This window comes from Oryctolagus cuniculus, chromosome 6, assembly GCF_051225735.1.
Source record: "Oryctolagus cuniculus isolate XC-2025 breed Fujian yellow rabbit chromosome 6, ASM5122573v1, whole genome shotgun sequence".
Taxonomy (NCBI): Eukaryota; Metazoa; Chordata; class Mammalia; order Lagomorpha; family Leporidae; genus Oryctolagus; species Oryctolagus cuniculus.
Window position 1 is genome coordinate 41,693,841 of NC_142872.1, and position 25,899 is coordinate 41,719,739.

Genomic DNA, 25,899 nt, shown 5'->3' on the forward strand with positions numbered 1-25,899 from the left:
GGGAAAATGTTATCTCAGTGAAATTAAAACACTATCCTACAATGTTTCCCTGAGTAGCTGCTGAGGTTTGTCACCTAAGACATCATTTTGGGGTCCTGTATTTCGCAAAATTCTCAAAGAACACTACTCACTGAAATGTTATCTCGGAAAAAACAAATCTATAGTAAAGTAATTTAAGGAAATACAATATATCTGCCTTCTATCTCTGCTTCCTGCAAAAGATTGACAGGAACTTATTAAAAGCCTTCAAAAATGTGGTCCTAAGGCAAACTTGGTTCATCTTAAACTCAAAGCCTATCTATCTTATTGGACCAGAGAATAGCCTTTATTTTTCCCATGCCATTCTAATTGATAGCTTGTAGATCTGGGTTACTGGAATAGATTTCACAGTGTTTTTGTGTGTCCAAGGGGGAAACAGAGACTTCAGGAAGAGGAGCTCAGTAATTTGTTAGACAAGAGTCCAGTTTCCTCCACGGCTCATCTAGGGGGGGAAAAGTAGAACTGCAGCCAAATTCAGCATGCATTCTGTATCAGGCATTGCGAAACACCTTTTGAAATTGCCTTCACCTTGTTGCCTGCCTAAGTTATCCAGAAAACAATTCAATTCATGTTTTAATAATATAAGTTTACACTCCAGTCACACCTATTATTTCAGGTTATCAAATCATTCCACCAACATTAATGAATTCTCCTGATGCTCCTGCAAAGAAGATTAAGGAAACCTCTTATGAGTGTGACTCTCTGGGGCCATTTTAATGAGGATATTGATAACCTCTTGCTGCACACATCTTCAAGTCAGTTCTTGTATGAGAGGCACTTGTTTAGTTCGACAATGACAATACATAGCCACATACCCAAAAGGCACTATCCATTCTGCCCCCAAAGCACTTTTATTTCACTGGAATTTTACCATTTAAATTACTCCTTCAAGATCATTACTAAGCCTTTCCTGTCAGTGTGTAGAAGCAAGCAGAGAATGGTCATTCCCAATTAACAAAGGAGTGAATTGCAAAAATAAAGTTGCTTTCCCACAGGAGTCAGGATTCATGTTCATATTCGCTCATTCCTACTAGTACCAGGTTCTCTGCTAGATGTGGGGAAACACAGCACTCAACTAGTTAAATGCAGTCTTTGCTATCATGCATATAGCTCCATGAGGGAACAGAAACTACAAAATCAGAACCTGGCCCTGAAGCACACATGTGTCCTGCAGATGTTGAGATGTTTTGTTCCTACTGTCATTCAGGTGTCTTCTCAGATATCCACAGAGTCAACAGGAACAGGGCACCTGATACAGGCTGGACAAGAGATACCCAAAAGGAGAGTAAGGAGATCTAAGAGCACTAGAGATAAAACAAGGCCTTGTCAAAGCAGAAACTAAATGTGGTGGCATGTGGTTGGTACAACAGAGACAGGAGAACATGTCCAATCAGGCTTCAGGCACAGCCACACCCTAGCTGAACTTTGAACTAGGCTGTAGACACCCCCAGTCTCCTATGGTCCCCCCTTCTCAGCCCTGCCCCCTCCCAGTGGAGTTGACTTTGGGACTAGGCCAAATAGGGACAATATTCCATCCCTTTCTTACAAAACAGTTTGACTCTCCTTAGCACCAATCACAATTCCAGACAAGCTAATGATGTAACTACCACTTCCTTCATGATTTTAAGTTTCAATGTGGCCACTATTTTGTAAAGCCTTGGGGAACATTTTCTGGGCTCCTTCAATCTGTGTTTTCCCAGACTGCAATCCTAATTAGCCACCGCTCCCCTCCAGAAATGTAATTTTCTCTGTTCTCTGCTAGGTTAATTTTATCCTTTGTTGACAGCCTTGACATTTTTCCTGAATTATTCTTTCTAGATCCCAAATTCATGTCACAGGACAGCAAATGATTTGAAATGGAGAGAGAAAGAGACTAAGCTAAGGCCCTGCCTACAGCTCAGAAGGAAAGATAGATTTTCATGTGTCAGCAGGGACAGCCCAACCATCACAGAAAGCACAGAGAAACAGCTTTAGAGAACCCTAAATCCTCCCCACCTGTAACCTTTCCAGTTTTAGTGCCTGGAAATTCACCAAGCCCCATCCCCATTCCAACACCATTCTCATTAGATGCATCACCATAGCAACTTTTAGGAACTGCATCCTCCACCACATGGCAAACTAACTGAACTGTACAACTTATTTTGCAGCTGGTGAATGTAAAAAGTGAATCTTACATTTAATCATACTCACAGCATTGGCATTCAAATCAAAAGGCTTTGTTAGGGTTCCTGGAAAATGGAGTGTCATTTTGCCAGCACAATGTTTCACTCAAAGGCACATCCTTCCTACTTTGAAGTGCTAAGTGAATGGTAGAGAGAAAAGCTTTTTAGCTTAGGAATGGGGGAGGGTGGGGAGGAGGGAAGGAAGGAACAAAATCTGGGTGAATAACAGCAAAGTGAAAAAAGGCTGCTAAATCAAATTCAAGTTCAATGCAAATGCTGTAGCAAATCCTTGTCTGTGATTTTTCTTTCTTTTTGTTTCCTTTTAAAGAGGCAGCAACATTTATGGATAGAGTTTTAGAATCAAAGACCAACTCAGTACCCAAGCTCTGAGGACTCAGGCAAGTCACTTAGTTTCTGATGGTATAAATTTGCTTGCATATAAACTGGAACTAAATTAATAAGTAGTTGGCAGGCCTTTCTCAAGATAAATGAAGCATACACACACACACACACACAAATACAAAACCTGTAGCATGGTTTCTGGCACACAGCAGACTCACTATCATTTTCCTTACAGAGAACAGAGCTTGCACCTTAATACTTCTACTTAGCACAGCAAATAGTGAACAGGGTGCCTTATGTACACTGACTCACATCATCACAGATGGAGCTCTGGTATATAGGCATTGTTATTCTCATTTTACAGTTGAGTCTTGAGAGGTAATAATAATTACCCAAAACTTAGAATTATAGGAAAAGGATCGCCACACATCCTTCCAACAGTGAAACATTTTCTAACAGGTTCATCTAAGGTTTATCTGATTCTTAAGGGGAATGAACCTTTATGTAACTTCCTATTCATTAGGCCCATATCCTTTCATGAAAGATGTTAATTTGTAGACTATAAATAAGTTACAATGACTTTTGTCTGGTACAGAACAAGTGATTTCTGTTCCATAGAAAAGGTAAGCCTCAAATTGGTGATTTAATGCCCTATGGAGCATGAATTAACTCTGTATGAAGATACTCCATAAAGTTCTCAGAAAATGGAATTAAAATTTATGTTAGTGCAAAAAAAATCAAATCTATACCTATGCAGGGTCTTCAGAAATTTAATGGAAAATATCCGTATGAAAAAACTGCATGAATGTCAAGGTTTTTTGCACCAAAATGAACTTACCTTAATTCCATTTCCCACAAACTTTCTGCAATATGCTTAGATATCTTACCCATCTGATTTCAGTGTGTTTTTTTTTTCAGTCCCTACATGTACCACCAGCTCTCAGATCCTTCTTTGCTTGAGTTTTATTTCCCTTCTTGTTCTTTCATTAATTAGATAATGAGGTAATAAGGATCATCAAGCTGGGAAGAAGCTCACTGTGTCTGACTCTGGTGTCTCTAGACTTGACTCCTTCTGTATCATCGGAACCAGTATAGGTTGGGTCCTGTCCTTAGGGAGCAACAGGAAACCCAACCGTGACACAGACATGCTATTGGTAAAGTGTTGTGCAAGCTCAGAGGAGGATCTATCTCTTATTTGCAAGGACTAAGAATGATGCAAGAGGATCACATGAAAGAGGAGACATTTAAGGAAGCTTTAGAGGATGGCCAGATTTCTCTCATTTTCATCTAATGTGAAATAAAGATCTCCAAGGTCCTGAGTATTAAAGGGAAAACTGAGGTTAATAACAATAGTGCTGGTAACCATGGCTAGGACTTCACAAAGCCCTTATGAGGTAGGTGTATGTTATCTCCATTTTCAGAAGAAATTGAGACACAAAAGCTAAAGTGATTCCCCCTAGGACATTTAAACAGCTGAATGCAGAGCTGGGATTTACCTTTGAACTTTCTGCTCCTCTATTCTTTGTTTCAACATATTCACCAAGGTCCCTAGCTCTTAGCTGCAGAGGATGCACAGTTCTAGCTTAACCCCACCCCCACCCCAGGCTCTAGGTACAATAGAAATTCTAATTCCTGTTTGACATATAAGGAGCTCTTGGAAGCTTCAGATGTGTAAATGACATGTAAGCTGGGAAGGACTAAAAAGGGGAGGGAGATGGCAGTCCTGCCCTTGAAGACCCTTCATTGTTTTTTTTTTTTTTGTTGGCTAGGCTGTTGCTAACTAGCTTTCTAATTCTTCTGGGTTGGCCATCTGCCCCTGGCTCTGATACTAAGTGGAGAATGAATGGCTTCCTGTTGTCATCCCTCTGAGGAAGAGATGATGCAACACAAAACAATGCATCACCAATGACAATGACAGAAGGCAGCCAGAAAAGGGAGGTGGTGAGGGACTTAGCCTCACAGTGGACTGTCAATAATTTTATCCTCAGGCTTTAGGAGGATGACTTCTCTCCTACCTTACTTATTTGCTGCCTCTTTGCCATCACTTCTTACAGCCTTCCTTGTAGCTCTTCAGTTTCATCTTTTCAGAAGAACGTCAGGTCATCTATTCTGCAACACGAAAGGGGAATGGTATCAGCACTGGGTTAGGAAATTAGAGACTGGAGGTATAGTTCTAACTCTGCTTCCAGTTGGCTATTTGACCATGGCTGAGTCCCTGTGCCTCTGTTTCTTCACCTGTTCACCGAGCAGGCTGGACTAGTATGCCTTATTTGAAGAAGTGTATTTGTATAGTTAGTAACAGAAGAACGTGTTACCAATGAGGAGACTCAGTGACGAGGAACCCCACCCACATCCTCACCCACACACAGACCAGGAAGAGGCTACCACGTGATGTAGAAGGAGCCATCAAACCTCTTCTAACTTGAGACAGGGGTGGTAGCAGCTTGCTATAAACAGAAAGAACATTCAGAAAACAGATGGATGGGAAGGCCCAAGCGGGAAGCTCTGAGCACATGGGCTCCATGCTGATGTGTTATCTTGAGATGGCACCATCAAAAAGGGCAGGAAATAAGCAGTTGCTTCATAATGAACCCATTCTTGCCTGATTTCCCAGACTCCTCCCTGAAAGGAGAGAACTGGGAGGAGGAGGACCAATTCGAGTTTTTAAAAACTTTTAATTTATTCTATTTATTTGAAAGTATGAGAGACAGGCAGACATCTCTGATCTACTGGTTCACTCTCCAAATGCCTGCAACACCTGGGGCTAGGCCAGGGTGAAGTGGGAGCTGGGAACATAATCCTGATGTCTCTCATGGTTATCAGGGACTCAAGCACTAGAGCCATCATCTACTGCCTCCCAGGTTCTGCATCAGCAAAAACCTGCAATGGGGAGCAGACCCAGGACTCAAACCCAGGCACTGGAATACGGGATATGTACATATTAACTACGCATTAAACAGCCACCCATCAATTCAAGTTCCAATGTATCTGGGAGCCCCTCCTAGTTCACCCTGCCCTCCCAGTCCTCTCCACCTTTTGATCCTGCCATAGGGAACCAGAAAGTAGTCTAGTCCTGAACCTGCCACTAATGAACTGTGTGACTGACAAAAGTCTGTTCTTCCTTTGGACTTCCGGTTACTTCCCCCTGAGAGAGGCGAGATAAAAAATGGTTCACCGCTATGGAGAGTTTATGTGCTGGACAACAGGTTGTCTCTTGCAATACCTAAAATTTCCTAAGAGATGCTTTCATCCTTTTGATACATGAAGAAGTTGACACCCAAGTTAAGAAATGTGCATGTGATCAGATACTAAGGAAGCTGCAGTCTGAGTGCAGGGTGGAGACACTGAAGCAGTGGTACCTATCTCTGTGTACCACATACCCATGATAAACATCACTTGTCCTTCCCAACACTTACTCTGATTTCAGACACTGCAATTTATCAATTTCTCAATTTAATCTTGTGAGGAATAAAATCTATTCCTGTCTTTAAAAGTAAATGAGATTATGCCATTTTCGCCTTTAAGACCTCTAAACTTCCCCAACTCATGCCTATATAAAAATAAGTTCTTATTATGGACTTCAAAGTCCTGCATCATCTGATTCACCTGCCTCCCTTCCTTTTGCTCATTCTATTCCAGCCATTTTCAGCTTTTTGCTTTGCTAGAACACTGAACCCGGCTTACTCCAGCCTCAAGTCCCTTGTACTCACTGTTTCCTCTACACAGAAAGCTATTTCCCAAGATGTTAGCTTGATCCTTCCTCTCACTCTGATCTTATTCATGGGTCATTCCTCAGAGACGCTATTGCACAACACCTTTTCAAAGTGATGCCTTTCCCCCTCTTCTTGGTCTCTCTACTGTTACTCTATTTTTCTTCATTACTACTTATCTCTGACAGAAACAAAAGCATGCATTTGATTATTTAGTTATTTGTCTCCATTCCATGTAATGGTCTCTATTGCATCAAGCATTTCTTTGTGTATTGCTTTGTCCTTAGTCTTCCACTAGTGCCCTTTACCTAAAAGAAATCCAATAAATGTGTTGAATTAATGAGTGTTAATCATTACACCTTCTCCTTATTAAATATAGTAATTTATACTGGGTTGTCACTGCTGTAATTAGATTTACTCAACAACAAAGGTGATGGTTGCAGGGCTATATTCAGGCAGTCATTTTGGAATGGAAGGCTCATCTGGATGTCTTGCTCTGGGAAAGCAGTGTTAACATTCTGCATCTTGGGTCTGCGTCACTGGTTGAGATGAGGGGATCAAGCTCTAACGCTCTGATGCCCTCAGGCTGACCCATACAGCTTTTCTGGGTGATGGCTTTGTTCCCAGAGACCTACTGCTCCCCAAGGTTATTGCGTAGTTTATACATGCCATCAACACTCAGCTACCAAATGGCTAGAGGAATGAGGTTTTGATTAAATTGGCTATTTTAGTTAATAAAACATAAAAGCCTCCAATGCTTAAGCTTGTAAAAAATTTTGTCTCACTTGGGCAGAGGCAGTACCTTGTGAAACAAATGAAACACATCTTTCTTGCCTGACCCTGGCCATGTCCTTGTTAGCCCTGGGTCCCTGTGTTCAAGATTAAGAACGCTGATCCGAGGGATTCCCAAAAGCTAGTACATCTCAAATAACAAGTTTGTGATCATTTCCCAGAAATGGAAATAGACAAAGTTGCAGAAGGTGGGCTATCATCCAGTCCCTTTGTAAAATGTGCATTAAAACTAAGTCCAACCTAAATTCACAGTGTTGTCTTGATGTCTTGAGTATGCTGTCTCTTATCCAAAGATCTTTGGAATGGATTCTAACTTACAGCACTAGCTCATTATCTGTATGGCAAAAAATAAGAACCTGATGAATTTATGAGAACTAGGTTTATCAATTGTGAGAATTACTTTTCTCTTTTTATGGAACTCTGTGGTATGACTGTAACACTGTATCTTATTTGGTATACACACGATGTGCATATCAATCTCTGGAATAAAATTTCTAAGGACAGAAACTTTATCTTGCTCTTATGAACACTGGAATGAACACTAGGCCTATCACCAAGTAGGCACTAAATCAATCTTTATTTAATGAATGAAAAAAATGTGTAAAGGAATAACCCAACTCACCTGTCTTCTTCTATTCAGATCAATGTTGTATTTTCCTAACATAACATTTCCCACCTCCTTCTGGGCACTGTACGTTCAAAACCCAGGGGAGCAAAGAGGATTATCTCTATTCAATGATGAAATAATGAGGTTCACAGTGATTTCATGACTTTTGTGAATTCCCCCAAGCCAAGAACAGACTGGTCATATAAGCTTGCTGGCTGCCCAGTCCAGCCTATGCCTTTTGGGCCTAGAGCCTGGCCCTATGGATAAGACATGGCTGTTGGATTGACAAGTGAGCAGAAGCACCATGAGCACTAAATGGGAGCAACCATTCCCACACAGCACTGGCCCAGAGCCCAGTCCCAAAGACACGAGAGGCCCTTTCTGCACTGGCCCTTTCACCTTTCATTTTCTTATTTTTCTCCCTCATGCCTCTACGATTTTCCAGAGGCTAGAAACTGACACTGTGGGATCCTAAAAACTGTGCACACTAACAATACCGCCCCTCCATCTGTTGAGCCCCAGTAAAGTACCAAGGTACACAGCATGGAGCTCAAGCTCTGAACACAGACAGCCCTCGTTCAAATCTCAGCTCTGCCATGTGCCAGTTTTGGCATCTGAAATATGGAAATTCTGACAATCCCTGCCTCATAGAGAAATAATGACAATTAAATCCATGTGGAGACACGCAGAACTGTGCCTGGTATAACCCTAAACCTCTCACTTCATCCCCTAACCACCTTAGGATAGGTATTATAATTTATTCCATTGTGTAGACGGGAGAACTGAGGACCCATGATGCAGCTATTTCAACAAGGCTTGCTCTGCTGACCCCTGGCAGAAGGAATATTCAAATTCAGAACTGTGTGACCCCAGCCTTTAACTACAAAACTATCCACGAGGCTGCTTACCTGCAAAGTACCTCTGCGGAAAGCATGCTGGAGTAGTGTATGCTGAACCCAAAGAGTCAAGTTCTCAAGGTGAACCCACAGGCCAATGTCAGCAGGGTGTCCTTACAGACTTTTGAAGAGCAGGGAGAGGATTCTCTTCCAGTCTAGTGGTTCACCTCAGGTGCACCAGCATTTGATAACACCTGCTTTCCCCAGGCCTTCCTCCCACTCTACCCGCAGTTCTTTCCAATTAGAGGACTGAAAGGGCCTGCTCCATTACTGAGAATGGAAGCTTCAGTGCCAAGAGCCCCTACAGCCAAGGCAATTTCCTGAGGTTGTTAGCATGCTCTCCTCAGGACCCGCCTCCCTGTTAGCCTGAAAAACAGCCCCTCCGATTATCCCTGAGGGAAATCTCTCCCCCACCGTTCTGGTTTTTCACTACCTTACTGAAAACTCTTTCCTGGAGAGAGAGAGAGCAATAATTCCCTTTGGAGACACTGAGACGCCTTCCCTGCACCTGCCAGCTTGGTTGAGGAGATGGTTAAGGAAGGGCTTTTCTGGGGAAAGTGGTGAAAAATCAAACAGAGTGTGCACCAGGAGTCTTATAAAGTCAATGAACTCAATTTTGTTCACTTTAAAAGGAAATAAACTTGCCTTAACACACTGGAGCGGACAAATCGGTCCTTCTTAGAGGAGAATGAAACATACACGAAACTGCAACCCAGGAGACAGGAACAGCAGATTGGTGGCCAGGCGCTTCTCCACAGGCTGTGCTCAGGAGAGCGGAGCTGTGGGAGCAGAGGTGCAGCAGCAGGCAAAGTGCCTGAGCATCCTCGCCAATCAACACCTCCCCCACCCCATCAGACAAATGGACCCCTTCTGAGGGTGCAGGTGAATTACCCTGTCCCACGCTAAGGCCGCCCACGTGATCCATCCCTATCTTCCCAGCCCTATCCCCACACCCCAGCATCCCCGCACATTCCAGTACATTCTCTGAACCCTAAATCAACGTCAGTCTCTCACTGCTTCAGGCCCTTTCCTGGAAGTCTCATCTTACTCGCTCCTGCTTCAAGAACCTTCTTCCCTCCTGCAAGGTAGAAGGGACGTCTTCTCATCTTCCAGACCCAGAAAAGTAATTGGTCTTTGTTCCTTCGCACTAGTTCCTGTCTATCTTGGATGTCAAAAGACTGTACGCAGGTCATGATGTGACTTGAGGCCAGGTCTTTTGACTTCCTGTCCTGTGATCTTTGTACAGCATCAAACTTCCTCACAAACTCTGGAAGGCAAATTCAGGAGCCAGAACAGAAACAAGGACAACAAAAAAGGGAGTCTTTGTAACATTCACTGTCAAAGAGGCTACAAAGACAGTGCCCTAAGGCCCCAAAGCTTTGAGTCAGCGCTGGTGACCCAGGCATTCACCCAGAATGGCCTATCTGTCCTCCTGGGCAGAACCTTTTGGTCTGCCTCTGACAGCAAAGGTGCTCTTGACTCCTGTGCCCTGGGAGCACCAACGACATCGTGAGCGAAATTGCCCCAAGCGACACAGCTGTTTGTAATCAAGCTATCTAGTTCCCTCTTCTTCCACACTACACTGCTACTGATTTTTTTTTTGTTCTGATGTCAACTTTTCTTTCATTTTATCCAGAAGAGGAACACCTCTTCCCTACCATTAGAATGATATTCTGATTAGAGTAAGCCATGGGTGGGAAAAGCAAAGACCAAGGACCAAAAATGGCCATCCCCTACTGCCTGAAAACTAGAGATGGCTTTTACACTTTTAAAAGATTGAAAAAAATTTTTTTTAAATGAAGGGTTTCTTGGCATGTGAAAATGATATGAATTTAAATTGCAGTGTCCCTAAAGTTTTTTAAACAGCTTTATTGAGTTAGAATTCACATACTACACAACTTACCCATGTAAAGGATACAATTCAATGGCTTGTGGTATATTTACAGAGTTGTGTGACCATAACCACAATCAATTTTAGAACCTGTTCATTACCCTGAAAAGAAACCTCCTGTCTCTTAAGCCATCAGCCCTCAATCCCCGCACACCCCGCCCCTGCCCCCATCCCTTCAAACACTAGGCAGCCACTAATCTATTTTAAGTCTCGGTAGAGTTGATTGTAGTGGACATTTAACATACATAAAATTTTCTTGGCAAACATCCACACTCATTTACATATTGTCTGTGGCTGCATTTGCACTACAGTGGCAGAGTTGAATTGTTGTGACAGAGGCCATATGTACCACAAAGTCTGCGTTATTTATTCTCTAGCCCTATAGGCAGCACATTGGCAGATCCCTTAGATCCCTGGTGTAAGCCAATCACAGGGCTTGGCATTGCTTTGAATCTGTTTTTTGACCAAAGGTGGGCATTTGACCCAATCAGATAGAAGGAAGATACCTATTTCCACTTCACATGAAAGAGGTTTTCCTGTCTATGCCTATGCATGTTGTGATGCAGTGGCCATTAGAAGCACTCTAGGGTCCACAAATGGACACCTGAGGACAACAATGAGGATGATGGAGCTGAGAAAGAGAAAAGAACTGGATGCTGAGTCACAGTGAGACAATCCTGAAGCCCCTTCCTTTGTATTCCCTGGCATGTGAAATGTCCTCAGTATTAAGACGAAGTAGAGCTACCTGGAGCCAGGAGCATCCTACAAGACACAACTTCTTTCTGAAGAGGACGTCTAAGTAACAGTAGCTGATTTGGACCAAGGTTGAATTTTCCCAGTGAATGGAAGGAAGGATCCGACAGTCACCCCACATCTTATTGCCCTGCTCTTCCCCTCTTTGCAGCCTCTGTAAGCAACTGGTCAATGTTTGGAGACTATCACTTTTAGGGAGCACTGGTTGATTGGCCTGTCTGCCTATTGTCCTCCAACTTGTCCTAAAGCCTCAGTAGCTCACCAGTGTGGCTGTTCACTCTTGAGATGAAGAATCATCTCATGTTAAGTCAAGATGTTGCTGTATAGAGCATTTGCAGTAGCTGATTGTCAACAAGTCCCTGGCTTTTCATCCACCCTGCACAATTTTGAGAAAAGGCCCTTGATTCCATTTGCAAATGTATCAGTGAAGCAGATAAAAACTGAACTGCTCTGTTGTTGTGGGAGTGATGGGTGGAGTCTGATCTATGCCTTAACTTTTACCTGGTGGTCAAGGATATGCCACAGAGCAGAGATTGATATCCAGAGATTGATAACCTGTTGAACGTAGCAGGTGACAGATGATACTGAGATATACTCTACCATCCTGCCTCTCTCCCTCCCTTCCTTCCTTCTCTCCTTTCTGTAGCAGACACTCATTAAAATACTAAGAACGTTTGTTCTTTTAAACCAGGACAACTGCAGAGATGGTATCTCAAGTATTCCTTTATTCCTCATGCCTTTCTGAATTGTTGCTCTTTTTGTAAGGAACAGGTATACTTTTTAAAATAAAAGCTTCATTCAATTTTGTATTAGCATTTCATGTTTCACAATTTAATATTTTCCTAAGCTTGTCTTAAAGTCTCAGTGGCTCACCAGAGTGGCTGTTCACTCTCAAGATGAAGAAACATCTTGTATTCAGTAAGATGGATAAAGTGGGGGGTCAGGGTTGTGGTGTGGTGTGGTGGGTAAAGCCGCCAGCTGTGACACTGGCATCCCATATGGGTGCTGGTTCATGTCCCAGCTGCTCCACTTCTGATCCAGCTCCCTACTAATGGCCTGGGAAAAGCAGTGGAAAATGGCCCAAGTACTTGGGTTCCTGCCACCCACATGAGAGATCTGGATGAAACTCCTGGCTCTTGGCTTTGGCCTGGACCAGCCCTGGCCATTGTAGCCATCAGGGGAATGAACTAGATGATGGAAGATCAATTCTCTCTCTTTCTCTCTTTCTGTCCTTTCCTCTCACCCTGTAACATTGTCTTTCCAACAAGTCAATCTTTTTTTTAAAGGATGGATAAAGTGAAAATGTTATGTACCAAATACTTTCAGTAACTGATATAGCAGAAAGAATAAATAGAATTTAAGACCCTTGAAGTTCTGACCTTGACATTTGCTTGTTATGTAGCATTGGTCATTCATTTTTTTTTTTATTTAGCTTTTACTCTTTCTTGGATCCTTGGTCTCATGACTCACTTCTTTTGAAAGCATTTCCTGATGTCACCCAGTCCTTCCAAAATTAAGTTAGATAATCAAATAATGTATTCTTAAGGTGACCTAGTATCTTCCTCCATTATAGCTTCCATCTAGCTGAATAAGGAAATTACTGGTTAACCTGTGAGTGCTTTTTAGGAAAGGTTGGTATCTCTTCTTTATCTGCTTCCCTGAATTGGATATATCCTATCCACTTGATAAATGTTACTATTTCAAATGAGTAAATAACTGTCTATTTTAGTTTGTAGAAAAAGGAAGGTAGACTAAAGTCCCTTGCATCTCTAAAATTGAATTCTTTGTCTCTTATTATTCAACAATCTATAATAGAAGTGTTTACTGAAACTGTTATGTCAGTTAGGAATTCTTTTAAACTGATGGTGACAGATGCCAAGTATAATCCTGTCTTAAGTAAGATACAAGTTCACTTTGCTCCCACACAAAAATGAGATGAGCTCTCAGGGACTCAGTATCCCTCTGCCCCATGTTCTATCATTCTTTCTCCTTGACTGTTCTCCTCTAGGTTGCCTCATGGTCTTTAAAGGCTGCTGAAGCTCCAATCAGTAAGTGAATGTTCCAGGAAATTGGAAGGAGGGGACAAAAAAGAACAAAGTAAAAGATGGAAGAGCACTGTCATATAGAAGATTTAGCTACTGCTTGTGATGTCCACATCCCATATGGGAGAACCTGTTCAAGTCTCAGCTCCTCCACTTCTGATCCAGCTCCCTGTTAATCCATTCTGGGAGGCAGCTGATAAAGACCTAAGTGCTTGGGTCCCTGCAACCCATATGGGAAACCCATATGCTTTTCTGGGCTCTTGGATCTGGCTTGACCCAGGCCAAGCTATTGTGGGCATTTGGGGAATGAACAAACAGATGGAAGATATTCTCTCTCCCTCTCTCCCTCTCTCCCCTCCATCCTCTCTCTACCACTCTGCCTTTCAAGTAGATGAAAATAACTAAGTAAACATAATTTGACCACAAGTAAAAGAACATAGCTCCTGATGATTCAGCCTCTTTTGAAGGCCCTGACAGTGCTTTCCCCACACACCTTTTATTTGGGAGACAGGCTGGGAAACAGAGACTCACAGCTAGGCAAACTTTTGGACTCAACAATATGGGGTGCGTAGGTGTGGAAGAGGGAATTGGCAGTAGCTGAACAGAGGGCAGTCTCTGGTGAGAGCTGTGGTTTGGATGTCAGCTTGCATGTCCCCAAAAGCCTTTCAAAATCTTCTATTAATGATCCTAAGGGAACAGAGACATGACTCAACCATGGCGTTGAGGGGTGGGGACTTAGGGAAGTGATTAGATTGGATTAGATTGTTGGGGTGGAGGCCTCATGATCAAGTCATGGTTTTTTCTAAGGAGAGACACGGAGGGGGCTCCCTCTCACTTGCATGTGGTACTCGGTGCCACCTCAGGACCTCCCCAGCAAGAAGACCATCACCAGATGCTGAGCCAGCAAGGCCACACAATCTTGGACTGTGAACCTCTCAAACTATGAGCCAGATTGAATCTCCTTCCTGTGTGGTTTCTCCCAGGTACTCATTTAATGTGACAAAGAACTGCCTAATACAGTGAGCACCACCTTGACATCAGTTTGTCACTGGAGATAGAGATCAGGTGTTAGAAGCAGACTTTTAGAGCTTGGCTTTTCATGCCATCAGCTGTAGGAATTTGTGCAAGTAACCACTAGGGGCATCAGGTCTTGTTTATCTATAGCACAAATAACAACTGATTTGGTGGAATCTGATCCCTTTGGTGCTGAGAGTCTAATCAGTTTGTGACAGGAAAACCTTGGACTCTTAAGATTACTCTTGGAGCCAGCACTGTGGCATAGTAGACTGGGCCTCCACCTACAGTGCCAGTTCGTGTCCCAGCTGCTCTTCTTCCCATTCAGCTCCTGCTATGGCCTGGGAAAGCAATGGAAGATGGTTCAAGTGCTTGGGCCCCTGCATCCACGTGGAAGACCCAGAGGAAGCTTCTTGATCCTGGCTTTGGATCAGCCCAGCTCCAGCTGTTGCAGCCATCTGCAGCGTGAACCAGCAGATGAAAGACCTCTCTCTGTTTCTCCCTCCCTCTGACTGTAATTCTACCTCTCAAATAAATAAATAAAAACCTCTTAAAAAAAGATTACCCTTAAAAATATTTCACATTAGTCTTCTAGAACAGGCATTTTCTCAACAGCTTTATCCCATGCAGAACAAAAATATATGTGTTCTTACCCAGTGTGTCATGGTGCTTCTACCATGAAAACTCAGAGGGCTGAGACCCACTCTTGAAATACCACATGGGCTTTTCCCACCTCAAACTGATTCCAGGGCAGGCAGAAGGTGAGGTAAAAAGAAGCATGTAAAAAACAACTATTTAAATTCCCCAGTGACTCTCTGCCTCTCAATCTTTCTGGTTCACCCAATAAATTGAGTTCAATTTGGTGAGTTAAATCTCTGTGTATGACCCTACGAGACTCATCATCCTGGATGTCTAGTTTTAAGTTGGGTAAAACACTCCAGTGTATGTAGCATGTTGCCCAGTGGGTGGTGAGGTACATGGGTGTTACTGAGAAAATATCTAGACACGTTAGATCTTGCCCTGTTTCTTTGAATCTGTGTTCTCTCTCAGATGTCAGAGCCCCTACACTAAGTTGTTTGCTAGCAGCTGTCCTTGTGATGGGGCGTCATAGCTCCTTAATGCTGGAATTTCAGATGCATCATCAGGCAGTGACAAGCAAGATTATTTTTAGGATATGAGCATTGTCATTGCTGTACACAAAATCAGCCTGCTTGCTTCTGCGGATATCTTGGACTTTAAGAGAGCTTGAGATTCTGGGTAGTTTTTCATTTCAGATGCTTTTATATTTTTAAGAGAGTATTGAACTGTTTCCACGGTGACATTTTATAATCACAGAGTCTGGAGCAAAAAATGTCGTAGTAGCAAAAGCTGGAGGAGTGATGGTTTTCCACATAAATCACTGGGATTTTTGATGGTGCCGTCCAAATTCCATGCACCGCCCACTTGGAGGCCCACGTGCGGTAACGTGCACCTACAAAACCAGGAGAAAAAAACCTCTGGGGAACTTTTATGTCCTGGAAAACCCAGGCAATAATAGCAAATTGTGTCTTTGTAAAATCTTAAAGCCATACCTCTTTCTTCCCTTTATTTTTCTTAAACCTGGGAAAGCTATTATTGTCGAGCTTTCCTGTTTATATTTCTGACCCTAGAGCAGGGGGCAAAAAAAGGTGAGGAAGAAAAGAAAATGTGATATTTTTGTTAAGATTTATTTACTTATTGGAAAGGCAGAGCAACAAAGATGGAAGGAGAGACAGAAGAGAGAGATTTTTCCATTCACTGGTTCACTTCCCAAATGCAGGCCTTGGTCTCCCACCTGTTTGGCAGGAACCCAAGTACATGGGCTACTTCCTAGGCACATTAGCAGGAAGCTGGATTGGAAGCCAAGTAGCCAGGACCTGAACCGGAATGAGGGAATCTAATCAGCAGTTTAACCCACTGCACCACAGTACCCATCCTCAGAAAATCTGGATTTAAACATAATACATTTCTATTCCACAAACACACATGAAAAATGATTTTTCAGTTCAGGGTAGAGGGTGTGAAAGGATTAGGACAACAATTTAAATCCCAGATTCTGGTCCTAACTGCAAAAAACTGGAGGCAGAAACCTTAGCTAAAAGAAGAGCTAATCTCTCCATCTATACCTATGCACAAGGCAAGTACCTTGGGATCACCTCTGTTACAGAAATAGTATTCTGTTTTCCAAAGTTTTTCCAAGAAAGAATATTATGTCTCATTCCACAGGTAAGTAATTTCAGGAAAACCTGCTTGTTCTGTAGGATCACATTTTTATTACTGCTTTACAGGTTCCGGAAAGAACTTTGATGGTTTCAAATAAAATTAAAAATTTCTTGAACATATTTTCCACCTCTCTGGTTCATATCTTCATCTCTTGTAGAACTAAGTTTCTTGTGGAACACAGTTTCATAAATGCTAAATTACAATGATAATTAAAGAACTTGATGGTTTTAAAATACCGGCTTTTTATAACTTCATAACACTCCATTAAATAGCACATCAAGCCAATTACCACACTGTGATAACTGATGCTCCTATGAGGACCTGCACAGTTTTAAGATCCTGGAGGACAGGTGATCTGATCCAACAAAGAAAGATTATGTTTCTCGTAGTTTAGGACTCAGTGACTTTGTATGTCTGATCTTTTGAATACTAGTAGACCAAGAGCATATGAGTGTGTATGTGCACTCTGTATGTTCCTAAAAGGATAAAGTGTTAAACTATATACATAGATGATTTTACACACACAACATGTCCATAGTTCAGGTTGAAATAGAACTCTGCTGAAAGAAAGAAGTGGGCTGACATCCAAATATCCTATGGTGCGTTTTCACATAGGATTGTGATTAGAGATTTTGCAAGACATAAAAATTGCATGGGCTCAGCATTCCAACAAATATAATGAGCAGGCTCAGGTCTGTGGCCCCGTAAGTCATCTGTCTGAACCTCAGTTCTCCCATCTGCAAAATGGAAATAAAAATTGCTGCCTCTTGGTGTTAAAAAGCAAACATAAAGCCTCTTGCATATCAGAGGGATTCAGTAACAGATTTGGGGGTCTCTTCCTCAGGTCTGTCTTCCTCAGGTCATGGTCTGCAACTTCCAAACTTAGATTCTACATAGCACCTAGCAGTGAGTCCTACTGCTAGGTTATTAATTGCTTTATGAATTAGTGAGTTATAAAATTTAAATTTTGGAGTAAAGCAGGCCTTCATTCTTGCCATACACCTCCCTGCATTTGCAGAAGGACTAGAATATTCTCTCCTGCCCTATTCTAATGATTTTTCTACCAGCTCTAGCTTCCCACTTCCCCAAGAGGTACTACTCACTGGCCTCCTGCACCACTTCGGTGTCTTGACTTTTGACAGCAATAGATGTTTCTCCCTTGGATTATGTTCCGCAACAACTCTCTCTCTCTCTCTCTCTCTCTCTCTCTCTCTCTCTCCTCTGCTCATGCTCTCCCTCTGCCCCCATTCTCTCTCATTCTCTACTCTTTCTTCTCCTTCACTCTTCTGTCTTTTGCTTTCTTTCTTTGCCCTTTCTCCTCCCTTCTCTCTCTCTCTCCCTATCTATCTCTATCTCTCTCTCTCTCTCTCTCTCTCTCTCATTTGTAATGGTTTGTTCTTTGATTATCACTGATTCTCCCCAGTTTGTAAGCTCTGTGAGTGCCAAGACCACAGCGCCCTTTGCCTGCTAGTTTTATCTCCAGTACTTACGGTAGTGTTTAGCACATAGAAGGTACTGAATAAGTGTTTGGATGAATAAATGTTCTCTTTTTTACTTCTTACTACAAAGCTCACAGATTTTTCATTGAGGCTGAGTGCCATAAATATGCCCCAGCCAGAATTCTGTGTGTTCCCTACCCCTGCTCAGGAACCTAACCAAGTAACAACTGAAAGGTAAAATCCTAGGGACTTTTATTGCAATTGGCTCTCAAGAGAACAAAAAGGAAGGAAAGGTGGGTTAGACTGTATCAGACACCATCTCTTGATGGACATTTGTTACAGAAATTAAGATGCCACCTGGGACATCCTCATCCCACATCAGAGTGCTGGTTCAAATCCTGGCTCTGCTTCTGATCTGACTTCCTGCTAATTTACACCCTAAGAAAACATCAGGTGATGGCTCAAATACTGAGTTTCTGCTGTCCACATGGGAGACCCAGATTGAGATTTGGGCCCCTCGGCTCAGTCTGACCCAGGCTTGGCTGTTGCAGGTATTTGGGGAATGAAATAGCAGATGAATCTCACTGTCTCTCTGCCTTTCAAGATAATAATAATAATAACTTTAAAAAGAAATCATCTCCAAGCTGTTTTTGCTACTAGCAATTGCAGCTGTTTGCCTGGTTTGGCTCAGTTTCTAGGCTCTTACAGACTTCATTTCTGGTGGGTTTACATGTAGCCCTCCCACACTGTTCCACCCAGTGACATTTCTGACTTGATTGCCTGGCTTATGACCCCACCACTCTCCTGACACCCCCAATCTTCCTGCTGCTGTATTCTCCAGTCTTGGCTCTGTTCCCAGTCCCCTCAACCTGCTGCCACCCACAACACAGCATGATGGAATGACTCACTCAACAATATTTGCCTTTGGAAGCATAGCCCATGGGCAAGATATGCCTGGATTTAAATATCCAAACTGTATTTTTTTTTCCTGCAGTGGTTGGGGAATTGTGTTCTCCAGGGATTTTCCAAACCCTTGTGCTGGTGTGTTCAGAATATTCTGTGGCTTTATCGGAGACTATGGATCACCTCATTTTATTGTTTAGCTGTTCCCCATTGACCTTGGCTGGTTGCCCTGTGTCCTGGTGTCCTTCTCCTCTAAAGTCAAACAGGGAGACCCTGGGAAGAGAGAGTGCTAAATAAAGGCCAGCAGTGGTATTTACTCAGAACAGATGGTGACAGAAGCCCAAGCTTTCTCCCCCTGAGCATTACTCCAGCAGAATTTTCTGGGCTTGATACAGCTGAGAAAGGATGGATTCAGACATTTTCATTCTCTAGGCCTATCTACAAAGAGCGTGTTAAGAACTCATTATTCATTTTTAAAAATAGAGACCTATGCAATGAATTCCACTGCTATGTTCATAATGTGTGCAACAGCATCCTATTGGAGAGGAACCAGACTAGGTGTCTGGGGATTTGCATTCTACTTCCAGCTTTGGGAAAGTTGCTTAATGTCTTTGATATCATTTTCCCCATGGATTCAACTACCTCTAAGTTCCTCAGATTACTATGAGCCTAACACCATGCCTGGTTAAAAATAATAGGGATACAGCAAAGCCAAACATTTATCTAGGGTTTATATATGCCAGATATTCTTTCAAGACTTTTGGCATATTCAACAATTACTTGCACAAATGAATAACTCTGAAACAGAAAGATCAATATAAATCCCTTTGGGAAACTATATTTTGTATTTTCCTTTTTCCTACGTATTCTAAGTTAGTTGCCCGCTCCTAAACCTCTGTAATCCTGCCTCTACCTCTTACTAATACAATTCTCCGCTTGAGTCCTTGGTATCATTTGATGATACAGTCCATGTTCCCATTCATCTTTGTTTTCCCAGCACCTGGCATAAATCCTTCAAGACAAAAGGTTTTCAATAAATGTAGGACTGGTGGATAATCCAAGGACACTGAAATGTAAGCTCTGTGAGAGCAATGGAGCAGTGGCTTGCTCTCTTGTATTCCATACTTCCCTGTCCTCAGAAATTTGATTGCCAAAAATATATGCTTAACAGCTGTATGAATGAATGAGGGAACGAACGAGCTAACCAACTACTGTACAAAAAGTAAAGACTCTAGTGACAAAGCCACATTTGCTTTGTCTGTGGCTATAAAACTTCTTGAGGATCTGTGCAGCGACGGCAAAACTTGAGACAGGGTAGGTTGTGGATGTTAATAGATGGTGGGCACCTGCAGCCAGTAGGGGGTCTCACCCACAGTGCAATGCAGCAGTGTGTATTTAGTTGAATGACTTGTTCATCCTCTTTAAGCACAGCCATAGTGAGGAGAGTCAGATCTCCAGCTGCTGCAAGGAAAAAAAAAATTGGTATTTCTTCTCCTTGAATAAGCAAGTCTCATTCAAAGCTTTGAATCCTCAGACTATTAGAAAGCCCAGATCAGTTACTGCAGGCGAGGCCCACGTGTGTGTTTACTGAGTGGGGCTGCAAGTGAGTCTGGGAGACGCTGCTGCCACCAGGCAGATGGGATCTCTGCCAGCCGCTCTGAATTGTGGCAATTGCTACTGCTTCAAGCTCCTCCTGTCCCGGCCTCCTCTTTTTAATCTGCATCCTTTTATCTTTCTCATTTCACGTTTGTTTTCTGCTCTGATGGTATTTGAGGCTAGGAATTAAAAACAAGTATTGAATCATATTTGAGATCTGCACAGCCCAGGCTTCTCAACCTGTCATTGGCTTTCCCAATAGGATTCCTCCTGAGAAAATTCAGGTGAGAGGACCCTGGCTTCAAACAACTAATGCAGCTGTCTATGTCTGAGGCTGCTGATTGCCATCTGGGCCTCTTGAACATCCATTTATGAAAGAGAAAGAAACAAATAACAAAACCAGATATCTCGAAAGCTGTGTTTTTCATTTGGAGTCTCGGTTTTTGCATGGTAGGCTATTTTGTCAACTTCTACAAGTTTGTTTTTGATTGGAAGATCACCTTGAAATGGAGAAATATTAAAGATGTGTAGTATAACAAAGAGCCTCAGATGGGGGTTAGTAGACAGGTTTCGGCCACTACCTTCCTAGTGACTCTGAACAACTTACTCATGTGACTCTTTGAAACAGGTGCTAGCATATCTTATTGTGTATGTTGAGATTTAGTCATGCATGGCCCAATTAACTATAGCAAGAAAGAAGAGAGGTTACAACTAAAATTCTTGCTAAGGATCTCCATTCCCTTCAAATCTTAGTACAAATCCCTGTTTCACAGAAGATAAGAAGAATAGAAAGGGTAACAGAAGCAGCCATTGCTGACATTTGAGAATGCCCTTTGTGCCAAGCACTGTGCTCATTCTTTTAGAAATCATCAAATTGCTTAATCCTTGTAACACCAGCATGAGGTGACAACTTTTCTTAGCCTCAAAATATCAATAAAGAGATGTGCTTTAAAAGAGGTTCAAAAACTGACTCCCTAAACTAGGTCAAATTCCCTTGTTATATACCCTGCACTTTTCCTTCTTGTCGATGATCAAAGCTCACACGCAGATATTTGTATGTCTTTGTTGAACGCCTGCCCTCCCGTGAGATGGTACGCTCCATTAGGGCACTGGCTGTGGATGCTCACTACTGTTTGCTTGGTATAATGCCTCGCACATTGTTAGGGTCCATCTGTCATCTGAATGAGGAAATGAGATTTACTCACTGGCATAGCAGTGGAAAGAGAGACCTGTTTGCAGGAGTTGTGTCCCTGAGGTTATGGGGACAGATACGATATCCCTTTCTAATCCACATATCGATCCTGAGGGCTTGCTTGTGGATTCTAAGCTATCAGCAGTAACAGGAATTCCACTAACTGGTGAGCTTCTGAAGTGTAGACACCACTGTACAGAAGATAACTTGTACTTGGTGGAACCCCAATCACACGATCACAAAGAGTGAGATTTTATTCCTAGAAGCTAGAGTGGTGTAAGTAGTCCCCTTTACTCACAGCTTGTCTTCCCCTAGATTTAGTTACCCAAGGCCAAACAGGGTCAAACTGTTAAATGAAAAACTTCAGAAATAGGCGATTCCTAAGTTTTAAGTTGTGCATAATTCTCAGTGGTGTGATGAAATCTTTCATAGCCGGATTCCAGGCTGTCTAGGGCATGAATCATTCCTTTGTCCAGTATATTCACACTGTACATGCTACCAACCGTTAGTCACTTACTAACCATTTTGATTATTGCATCGATTGTATTGCATTGCATGTCTTCAAATAATCCTTATTCTATTTAGTAATGGACCCAAAGCACAGGAGTAGTGATGCTGGCAAATTTATGTCAAGCTACAAACTCCTTCCTCTCAGTGAAAAGGTGAGTTTTTCGTAGCTGTGTGTGGATAAGAAGAAAGCATAGCACATACAGGGTTTGACACTTTCTGCAGTTTCAGCCATCCACTGTGGGTCAGTGGCTAGGAGGAGACTACCATAGTAGAAAAGCACACGCTTTGAAACCAGAAAAGATCTAGAGTTGAACCTGAGTTTGGTAACTCACAACTGTATGGTGTGATTCTCAGCTATAATCCTTGTCAATATCTGAAAATTACCTGAAACATGGGAATAGATCTCATAATTGAAATCCTCGATAGCTACCATTATTGGATACCTGGTGCAGGCCAGATGTGTTTGTGTGTTAACACTTTATCTGCGTTAGCTCATTTAGACCTCACAAGTATTCTGAGTGTGGGTATTACCAGCATTATCTAGAAGAGGACACACGAAGTGAAACAGCACTGACTGTAGGGAGATGCAGGCAAGACAGAAAGAAGCTGGGTGAGGGCAGAGCACGGAGAGGCAGGCTGGAAGAGAGATGACTTCTGCCCCTCATTTCCCGATGGATCTCATGTCACTACCCTCAGGAAGGATGGAGCCTTGCAGTCCTCTCCAGCTCTGTGCTCCAGGCTGTCAGTACCACTGTGGGAGTTGACACACAAGGGGAAATGCAGAAACCTTCCCAGTCGTGGCTGATGCTTAGGTTTGCTTCTGATTTTCCAAAGCTACAATACAATTGTTAGCTTTAACGTTTCTTCCTTAACATCCTTGAAAGAAATTCAAAGAATGGGAGAAATAACAGGACACTTCCAGGAGCCAAAGTTTATCTGAGTCAGCTAGAAGGTGGCAATGCTTAACTGTGGCCAATGCACTCATAGCATGTCCTCCTTTAGCGACATTGCCTGACCTCTCCCTCCCCCTCGCCTCCTTCCCCCACCCCCATCATCACCCCATGATGAGCACAGGGGTCACCCACCCCTCTCTCTCTTCCCATCAGAGCTTATACTCAGAAATGCTTTCTGCCCAATTAGTCTGGGGTATTAAGGTACTGAGAACGACAAGTGTGACTTGCTCTCAGGGATGTTAATTGCTGCAGAAACTGAAGGTTTGAAATAAAACAAGTAACTGTGAACGTCAAATGGAATATAAGAATTTATATTTCTAGGCAGGTCCCAGGGGATATAGTCAAACTGTAAAACCCCTCTAAAATTATGTAATTTGGAGAGCAAACGGCTTCACCTATATTCAAGTCCAGCCCTGTTCCAGAATAAGCCTCAGTTTACAACTTAATTCTCAATTCCAGGTATCTTGTTTGCACCCTTTTCTTTACATATCTTAAGAGCTCAAAGTTATTTTTAAAATTTTTCAAACAACAATAAAGCAGTACGCTTCTCTAACCAACTGCACAAAAGGAAATCTGGCTTTTATAACATGCAGCCTGATACCTGATGACCATTAATTTGAAAAGCGTGATCTGACAGCGTCATCATTAGGCAATTGCATTTCTGTATCATCCCATCCCTTTCAACTGCACTACCTGTTCTTCTCTGTCCCTGGTGGTTTCAGAGTTTCTCTGATATAATCTGTATAGTCTCAATCCAGAAAAAGAAATACCTAGTCCTATGTGATCATGAAAATTTCAAACTGAAAATGAAAACTTCTTTCCATATCCAATTTATACCCTATATAGGTGGAAATCTGCAAATACTGGGCAGTACCACGGATCACAGGTGGCCTCTAATGTTTCCCCCACTGTGTGCTTCAGCCTTCTTCCATGTCATTAACCAAGTGTTGTGCATGTGGTGGGGTTGACTAGGGATGCTCTGGCTTGACAGACACTTTTGTGTGCTGGCATTATGTTCTTCAGACAGGGAGCTGTGTACTGGTGACTGTCTTCCTTGTAGATGTTTCTAGAAAGCCTTTCTTAGTAAGTATCCACCATCTACAGCTCCCTTTAAGAGAGCCCATGTCTCTGTTGTGCCTCATCCCTGGCAATCAGGCCACACACCTCCAGCGTCTGGGGGACTCCCCTTCCTTTCTCCAGGAGGCCCTCTTGGTAATGCCTGAGATGACTCCATTTCAATGTCTATCACACATGGTTCACACTGGATCCACAGGAATCACTAAGGAAGCTTTCACCCAAAGACCTTCTCTTTGGGAGCGCTGAGGATGCCCAACTCAAAACCTCTCCTTTGCTTTGCCATTTAAATAGGAGCCAGCTGGCCAGTTTTTCAGCTACTACTGCAATACCCCCAGCTCCACTCCTCCATCCCTTGGAGCCCAGCACAGAGACAGAGAAACTTTCTAAATAGTTTTAAAAGCCCTCTACCTAGGTGAAAGGTAGGCTTCTGGCCAAGCCTTCCCCATGGCAGAAAGGCTCACAGCACACTAATATTTCTCTCAAAAAATCCTGTCTCAGTCTCTCTCGTCTCCATTGATTGGATGTGTCAACTTTATAGGCTGAGGTGGATGGATGATCATGGTTGGTAAACAATTTATCTGTCACCTCCTTTTTGCAATACAGTAATGTTTATCTGTTATCTCCTAATTGTCATGTGCTACAGTCCTTTTTTAGTTCATTTTTATTTTACTTTTAATTAATTTTAATAGATTCAACAATGATTCATAGATACTAGTCTAAGTGCATAATGATATTCCCTTCCTCTCTCACAAACTCCTTCCTATTATCTTTATTTCTGCCTTTTTTTGTTTTGTTTTTGAGATAACATTTTAAATTTACATTGCAGGGGCTGGCATTGTTGCTCAGTGGGTTAAAGCCCTGGCCTGAAGTGCTGGCATCCCATATGGGAACCAGTTCTAGTCCTGGCTGCTCCTCTTCTGATCCAGCTCTCTGCTATGGCCTAGGAAAGCAGCAGAAGATAGCCCAAGTCCTTGGGCCCCTGCACCCATGTGGGACACCTAGAGGAAGCTCCTGGCTTCGGATAGGCGCAGCTCCAGCCATTGAGGCCATCTGGGGAGTGAACCATCGGATGGAAGACCTCTCTCTCTGTCTCTACCTCTCTCTGTAACTCTTTCAAATAAATAAAATAAATCCTTAAAAAAAATTTACATTGCAGTAACAAGGCTTACTACTTCACTGAATAAGTTTAATAAGTAAAAAGCAAAAAAGATCCTAGTTTACTGGGAATATAGACAATGGCTATAAATAATAATTGAATGAAAAATGACCATTTCACCCATATACAATTTTTTTCAGTCATTCATAATTTCTTCCAATGAAACAGAACCAATGACTTTAAAATATAGTATCTAATTTTTTTTCCTGCTTTACCCAAAACTGAGAGAGAAATTTTGAATGCCCTGTAAAACTTAAAATTAAAACCCAATGTCATTTTTCAGTACTGTTGTTTCATTCATGTCTCACTTGGGAAGGCAAATCTAAACTCCCTGTCTGTGAATACATGCTAATTTCTCAAAGTATATTAATATCAATATTTTTTCCATCTCTTCTTTTGTGTGGTCTTCAGCTTTCACTGATGTTGGCCTCTTTGGTTAAAACACACATTTAGGCACTAGTAGGTTCAAGGTTGGAACCCAGGCTTCTTCATGCTCAGTGACCAAATGTTTTCTATCATGATGATTATAATAAAAACAATGCTAATGATCCACATTTATTGCATGTGGATGTGATTTTTAAGTG

The 25,899-nt window shown here is 42.3% G+C and overlaps 2 long non-coding RNA genes across 16 annotated transcripts in view; both read right to left on the reverse strand.

The window, feature by feature from the left end:
- The window catches only part of LOC138850202 (uncharacterized), a 245,213-nt gene extending 236,051 nt beyond the window's left edge, over nt 1-9,162 (reverse strand). For 2 of the 14 annotated variants that reach the window (XR_016236382.1, XR_016236372.1), the window contains exons 1-2: nt 8,561-9,161; nt 4,559-4,652 (exon numbers count right to left, since the gene is read on the reverse strand). This is a non-coding gene — a long non-coding RNA (uncharacterized LOC138850202). Of the gene's footprint in view, nt 1-4,558; nt 4,653-8,560 lie in introns of all 14 variants that reach the window. The other 12 variants (XR_016236373.1, XR_016236379.1, XR_016236370.1 and 9 more) reach the window with 9 other exon arrangements.
- A 9,779-nt stretch (nt 9,163-18,941) lies between these two features.
- Nucleotides 18,942-25,899, reverse strand: part of LOC149126123 (uncharacterized) — a 73,103-nt gene continuing 66,145 nt past the window's right edge. For both annotated transcript variants that reach the window (XR_016236392.1, XR_016236393.1), the window contains one exon: nt 18,942-20,292. This is a non-coding gene — a long non-coding RNA (uncharacterized LOC149126123). The remainder of the gene's footprint in view (nt 20,293-25,899) is intronic.